General features: G+C 31.7%; 1 pseudogene; it reads left to right on the top strand.

Moving 5' to 3' along the window:
• Nucleotides 1–293: 293 nt before the first annotated feature.
• On the top strand, nt 294–2,738 carry LOC149563317 (2-succinylbenzoate--CoA ligase, chloroplastic/peroxisomal-like; annotated as a pseudogene).
• The last annotated feature ends 5,726 nt before the right edge of the window (nt 2,739–8,464 follow it).

Genomic DNA, 8,464 nt, shown 5'->3' with positions numbered 1-8,464 from the left:
GAATAAAAAAGATTCATAATGGTGTATCTATCAAGTACTATTGCAAATGTATAATTGAATTATTTTTGTAATTCTATTTGCTCTAGTAGTTGCTTCTCACAACACATGTCCTAGTTTAGCAAATTAGAAAATTTTCAATTTAAAAAATAGTACGAAGAGTACAACCACCCTTAAACTTCAAATACTAAGGAAACATTAGGCTTGGAAAAAGTAAGTCAACTTTTACTATTAAACACTTTAGCCTAGGAATCAAGCCTGAATGTGTGATGTTTAAGCCATCAACTACAAAAAAAATGTGTAAGAATTATTTTCAATATGGCTCCAAATTATAGAATCTAAAAAATTTTCATTTGTTCTTCCTCATATCATGTTTGACAAGTTTATCTTCACACTTCTCCACTATGCCACATTGGTGGAATCTCTTTGGCGTTGGCCATTGTACTGGCAGGAGGATGCCATATCTTTATACCCAAGTTTGAAGCAACTTCTGCTCTATCTGCAATAGAAAGATACTCTGTATCAGTGATGATCACTGTACCAACTATGCTTGTTGATATAATTACATTTTGGATCAATTCGAGGCATGAATATAATTACTTTTACTTGCATAACTAAATTCTCTTACTAAAAACATAAAAATTAAAATGTTTTATTCAAACCATTCCAAAGTTCAAACTCTCTTGGAAAAACATGGTTTCTTTTGTTTGTCAAAACCTAGTAGAAATAAGAGGTTTTATCAATATGTAGTAAAGTCATAGTAAGAAGAGATGTAGTCACTAGTAATCTTTCAAAAAATGTGGCTGCACACAAGTTAGAACCAAACCCAAGTGTTGAGCAGAAGAAACATTTGACAACCAAAGATTTTCCATGGAACAGAAATCTCAACTATATTGTCAACAGGAAGATCAAGTACTAACCACATATATCACTATAATGTTTGTACTCAAATTGCTTTGTATGTTTGTTTCTTTTGTAAAACTATAATGTTTGTAAAGGCTAAAAATGAACTTGCGGGAATAAATCTAATTTGGACACTGCTAATTATCTATCCCTCATGCTTCTTCAATAGAAGAAATAAAGGAGAATCAATGCTATTCTTTTCAAGTCTTGAGAAGATACTTAATGAAGCTAGAAGCTTGTCACCACAACTTATCAAGAAAGTCATTGAGATTTTTCCAAGAGCTCAGATCTTTTCAACTTATGGTTAGTTTATAGTCTACTTTAATAATAGGAAAGGGTGATGAAAGAATCATTGAAAACTCTCCCATTTAATGATTTCTAGTAACCTTTATGTCATGTTATTTTCTTTCATGTAGTTTCATTCATTTACCTATTTCATATTAGTTCCTTAGGAGACCTAATTATACTTCTTTTTCTAAACTCTTGTTTGTTATTATTTAAAAAGAGGTATGACAAAGGCTTGTTCCTCAATGACTTTCACTCTTTCCCATGATCCAATCATTCAACAAGGCAGTTTTACCAAAATATAGGATTTTTCCATGGATTCACCCGATCAGAATAATTTTCAAGATTTTTGAATACGAGTTTGTGTGGGAAAGCCTGCTCCTCATGTAGAAATACAAATAGAACATAGTGATGAATGTCTTGAAGTTAATAACTTAGACAATGTGGGGACTATAATGACAAGAGGCCCGCATGTGATACTAAAGTATTGGGGCCAAAATGATTCAACCAGAGCAGCATTGAGTGAAAATGGATGGTGAAATACAGGGGATCTTGGATGGATTGATGAAGAGTGTAGATTATGGCTTCTTGGCTTATCTAAAGACATGATTAAAAGTGGTGGAGAAAATTTGTATCCTTTCAAGGTGAGTGTTTCTCTTATAGCTTAATGCTAACTTATAATAATATCATCTGTTGAAAAATTGCACCCATAAAATCATCTTGCTCTATTGTGGCAGTTTATTCTATTATTGGTCTAGATATGTTCACCTCTTCTCAATTACTTTTGGCACTTTTTGGTTCCTTTTAAAGTTTCCCATCTACAAAAACATAAGTTGTTTCAAACGAAAGCACTTCAACTTTAGTTGCTGAGCATAATTTTCATTGATGGTCAAGATGATACTCATCTATTTCATATATGCCAGTAAATAATTTTCTACCATCACAGGTGGAGAAGATCCTATTACAACATCTAGGGATTTCAACAGCTGTCATAATCAAAATCCCAGATCCAAGGTTTATTGAAATTTTTACTGCATGCATCCAGCTAAGGGATGGTTGGCACTAGGAACATCAAAATTTTGCAATGCTGAACAATGCATCTATGAATGAGCACAAAAAATAGTCCCCAATGCTACTACAATTGTTTTGTAAACAACAAGGACTTTCTAGGTATGCCTCTCCTATCAGCCTATTTAAAAATTGTAGATTATGTGGCTATATTCTTTATAACATAGTCCTATATGTTGGAAAATATTCAATGGAGACACAATTGACAAAATTGTATTCAGAATCAACTATGTATGTTTTGTAATTAATATTTTAGATCATTTTCAAGAATTTATTATTGGATTTTCTTCCCAAGCCTTAAAAATGGAAAGAAATGGTTTGTAATTTGTATAAATAGGTTTAAGTCACCAAGAATGTTCTTCCCATAGAAAGAGCCATTTCCAAGAACCACAACAGGAAAAGTGAAGAGAGATGCACTAAAGAGAGAAATTATTTTGAGACTTCAACCCTGTTCAAAATTTATAGTAGCTAGAAGTAGCTTGTAGAATACAATATTGCTCTTAATTTATGATGAACTCTCTTCTGTTCATTTTTGTGTGTTATGAATAAAATAGAAGACAAAATTCCAAAATAAATTAGACTGTCAACTTTTCTAATTGAACAGCTAAATTTGAGATGATTTAGAACCAACCCAGATTCGAACCAAGGAAGCTTGTATAATATATATTTTTAGAAAATCATCCTAATTGGAGTGTTTCAAGTTGGATATAGTTGATTTGACTAACTACAGGAATAAGTCCCATAATTCTATGAAGCCCTAAACATGCCTAAACTATGACATATTTCAAGAAGAGATAAAATATGATTAAATATGATAATCATATTGTTAGAAATTGTTCTTGACACTCAATTACCAATTACTATAACACATGGTAAAATATTAAAACTATATTTAACATCACTAACGTATGTAAGTATGCAATAACTATTATAGGAATAAGTCCCATAATTCTTTAAAGCCCTGGCCATGCCTAAACTATTACAGACTAGATCCTGACACTAGGACAAGAGGTACTGCCTATATTTACACCAAATCCTAACCAATTTAATCAATGTACTATAGGTGAAATCAAAGAATAAATTTTGAGGTCACTCAAGTCTTTTAGCCTTGTAGTGTTTATGTTGACCTACAATAGCATAAGGCTATCTGCAAATTTATTTAGCCATTTTCCTTATAACATACATTTACTCGCAACCTTGTACAAAAGGGCCAACACGGTTAATCTACAATGATGGTGAATTTTGTTTATAGGATCACTGTCAATGTTTTGAGAAGGGACCCTATAATCAACCATCAAATCATGTGGTTTTCCTTGACAATATCATTTTGATTCAACTCCAAGGCATTAGACATTCTTGTAGATAGGAGATAATACTTGACTAGGTTCCTCAATTCAATTTACTCAATCCTTTATCCAGGGATAAAAGAGATACTCCATATGTTGCTAGCTATTCATGGGTCTCTTCCTTCATGTTAATATTTTCGCCAAGTGGAATAGCTACATCCCTCCCACCCATCCCTACCACTCACCCCTATGCCCTCTCTTATTCTAGGGAACCAAAAACCTAGAATTGGAAGGGATGTGGTCTAGGCCACCCAACCCAACAACACAAAACAACTGAATCAAATGCAGATGCCCATATATCAAGAATTTAGATCTTACAATTTAATGTTTGGCAAAAGGTCATTGAAATATCACTTATCATATTTATATATTTCATTTAGTAACTTTGAAGAAATGATATAAATACAAATACAGAGACAAGCACATAATATCTTGAGTCCCTGTTATTGGAATCAAGATTTTTTTAAAAAGAAAATGCAAATGCAAATGCAACTATAGTGTTTTCTACATTGACATAGTTTTCTACATCAAATTTTAAAGATAGTACTCCAATGCATCATCAGGATGAAAGGAAAACAATGATAGATTGTAGACAAGTGCTCACAAATTGAAGGGAAAAAGTAAGAAAGTTTAAATTGATAGATAAGGCACCTCAAAAATGACAAAATAGGCAATGATATATAATTTCAAGTTATTTTGATTTTGTAATATACGATATCCTCTATACCAATATGGTAATCTCAAAACATTGAAAAATTTATTACATATTAAATAATGCAAAACAAAAATTTACATTAGGGTATCTAATTTCTATGCATTGAGAACTGATCTTTGTTATGGTTTGGTTATTTATTACTTAACAAGCCTTGTCTATCATGTTCTAGTCTTGACTCAATTTTGGATCCACAAATGGATTTTTTTTTAAAACAGGTGGATAATTTGAGTGTCTATTTTCTGAATATTAATACTAAGAAAAATCTAGGGTATGTATGTATTTTGGTTATCCATAAATACATTTTTCCCTAGATATTTTGTATTATGAAATATTTTAACAAAGACATAAATATTCTTTTCTAGATGTTTTTAATATGGTTTCTGCAAGGTTAACTTGGATTTCTCCTAGATTTATTTGTCTAGGTTAATCCAGGACAAAATCCTCTTTCCTATTAGCTTGCATGAGTTATTTTCTTTCAATTTTTGGAGACTAGTGGATTTCTATAGCTATAAAAATATTATAATATAGAATGCCAACAATTATTAATAACTTATTAGTTATTACTACAATGTATCACACTATATGGGATTATCATGGGATGGTGATGACTACTGTGCATAAGAAAGGTTATGTATAGAAATGATGTAGTAAAACAAGCACCCCTACATATAGGAATAGTGAAGCATACCATGTTGGTTAGTCTACCTCTAAAATACCACTTTTATCTAGTTTTCTCTCTCACCATAGTTATATAAGCATTAACTACTTGTCTTCACCAAAGCTATTATTAGTTGTTATCAATCACCTGTTTGTTTCTGAATCATCCTTAGGTTGTGGATAGTGTTTTTTATTTGTTTCTCTCACAATAATTGCATATTGATTGCATCTAGGATGTTATATGCATGGGAGTCATATGATGTTTGGGTGATATAAGTTACTACAAATACACTTTCGAGGGTAAGGCTAAAACTATTGAATGCTAAGAAGCTCAACCCTTGATCAAGAGGCCTTGAATAAACTCATACACCCCATAAGGAATGAATGGGCTATGAAATTATAAAATGATCTAATCCATTTGGACTATATATGATCATTGAATAATGCAACACCCTGAAGGACATATTGCTACTATCTACCCAAACAACTCCATTAGAAATTTGGATCACATTTCTCCACTCTTCTAGGATGTCAGTTGGATAGGTCGTTCAACAGAAGACTACAAACATATTTATCTAAGTCTCTATTAAAATTTATACGCTATATATTGCATTGAGTTTGATTAACCTTTATATATCCTTTGTCTACCTTGTGTCTCTCTCTCAAAGGTATGGGATAGAAAAAAATAAATAAATTTGGCATTCCATAATGTTCCATATCATGTAATGTTTTCTAAAGAATTTCTTATTTTACTACAAATTCACAGTTAGAAATAAATTTAACTAATAATAAGATACGAATCTTGTAGCTATCATTCTTCAACAACAATTCAAAAAAAATACCCAAAGGGATATTTCAAATGGGCAAATTAATAATACAAAAAACAAATTAAAATTTATATTGTACCTTGATCTTCTCCATAAATTTTTTGTCAACATCTAAATGTTTAAATGTGATAGGGTGCTATCCTTGCATGTCAAGTTTTCATTTAGACTGATTCCAAAAAAGTGCAAGTCAGGGTCCGACACTCAAGTTCATCTTCAAGACATTTCATCTAGATATGATAAATGAAGCAAAGGAGTTAAAGTGGTGTTGGAAGTAAGAAATCAACAATAGTTGGAAGTTTTTGAAAATAAACTTTTGAATATCTTTTGATTCCCTTATATCACAAATTTAACCGAAAAACACAAGCATTCCAGGTTACAATTGTAGAATTTACTTTCAATAAAAATAGAGTGACAACATTGCTTTTGGTGGAACATGTTTTCAATCCAAGATAAGAAAGATAATCAAGTGCATAGAAAAATGATCATAAAAGAGGATTAATACTCATAGCTAGCAATGTTTGTACATAATGCTCATCAAGTATATAATTATGTTCTTTTTGAAGAACAACAAGCTGGCAATAGAAAGAAATTAAGAAGAGCTAGATTAGTGATTTAAACATAGTTCCAATGTAAAATGTCAAGGGAGAAACGTCATCTAAATAATCTTAAATCTAGATATTACATTGTATATGAAAAAAATAGTAAATTATTTCATTCAGAATCTAAAATCTAATTGTAGATGCACAAAAAATGTATATCTCAAACACATTTACTAATGCAAATATTTATCTCATTAAAACATTGCAAGTTAGTACTAGTGTATATAGGCATTGGAACACTAGGAGGACTAGCATTGGATACTTCAGTGAGGAGGTAGATACCTTGCTATTTGCCAAGACTCAAGACTAATAGAAGACATTCGCATGTGAGAAAATATTACTTTGAATACATGGCACATCCTTACTACCACTTGTTTTGCAGGATAAACAAAAACTAATATTCCAAAATAAAGTAATTAACTAATATACAAGATAGGATGGAAGACTAAATTCAAGAGAAGTAGATGGACATAAACATTTTATTTCATTAGGCATACCAGCATTTAATAGAAATTTCTATTGATCAATCATAGTAGATAACTAATAGTGATCCATAAACAAGGTGGCTATTCCACTATCTTGTCAAAATAAATCTTTAGCATCTCAATAAATGCTTTATTGATCTACTCCTTCTTGAAAAAATATTGTATAAAGAGAATTCCTAAGAGTCCTTGAAATAAATCAAAGGAATTTGCATTAAAATGATCTTTAAAGAGTTCTTAAAATGAAATTTTTATGTGCAAAACAACATTAAGAAGGGTTGCAACACTAAAAAGATAGCATCCCTATTCCACAAGAACATGCACCAAGCCCTCAAGCCCCCATCCTCATCCATAGTGGCAGTTTGGGTGCAACTAGTAGGTGACATCCCTTGGCCACTCATAATAATTGTTGTAACTACCTAAACATTTTGAAACACAATGTAGTATAAGGAGTATAAGGAAACAACTAGGAGACAATTGGTCATCCCCAAGGCACCTGGAGGCATCCTTCCACCATTTTGGCAAACTAGCATCCCAACATTAAAGTTAACTTTCATATCTTTAAAAAAAATGATCAACTCACAATTAAAATAATGGTTTTAAAATGAGCATGGGGATCTCACAAGCCCTCCCACACACCTTATTCAACCACAAATCACTAAATTGAAAATATTATATTTCCCACTAATATTTTCATTCCACTTTACAAGTTCTTTTATATTGTTTCTTATGTAGGAGGATAACTACAACTATTTTAAAGCTTTGTTGCAATGTTTAGGCTGAGGAAATAGACTACAAAAAGAATCTATTGAAACCCTAGAAAACAACAAAGCAGTTGATAAGAAGAACTGATTCAAATCCCTAGGTTATAGTAAGACTGGCATCAATGAGCTAAAATCTCCACAAGACAACAAAGTTGAATACAAGGGCATTTAAACAACTTATGGATTACTTTTCTATGATATGTGCATTATGAGTCAATGATATTTTGGTAAGGGCATTGGGAATAGTGAGAATGATTGAATCTAGGCCAGCTAGGTTATATTTCATGTAATGTTGAAATATGGATATACAAATATTAAAAAATTCTAAAACAAAAATAGAAATAAGTGGAATGGGACAAACCTCATGACCTCGACCCTTGATCTTAGCCATGGAAGGCATGTGCTCAAGAACATAGCTGAGACCTTCATTGGAGACCATTTTAAGCTCTGAAGCCATGGGAGTTGGTGTATTCAACTAACATATAGCTCTCGCGCATGGTCAAATTATAGCATAACAATGAAATAGAAATCAACCTTTTTCATTTTGACATAATGAAGCCCATGTTGGTTGAAATTTTGACAACCATGGGCATGGATTTTTAAAAAATGAGATTTTTCCTTGCCTATTCTGACCAATTTGACCCCATTTTAATAGATGGTCAAAATTTTGGTCTAAAAATGGGGTCAAATGTACTAGTGACTTTGCCAAAAGAGGGGAACTCTTCCAAAACATAGAAAAATATGCAAACATGAACTGATCCCAACTTACGTTGAGCACCTTTGGATCTTCTAATTGCTCCTAGATTCTAATTCTGCTAGAT

Source organism: Cupressus sempervirens, chromosome 4, assembly GCF_028749045.1.
Source record: "Cupressus sempervirens isolate cs-2001-9-10 chromosome 4, ASM2874904v1, whole genome shotgun sequence".
Taxonomy (NCBI): Eukaryota; Viridiplantae; Streptophyta; class Pinopsida; order Cupressales; family Cupressaceae; genus Cupressus; species Cupressus sempervirens.
The sequence above is the reverse complement of the archived record's forward strand: the minus strand, read 5'-3'. Positions and strand labels throughout refer to the sequence as shown.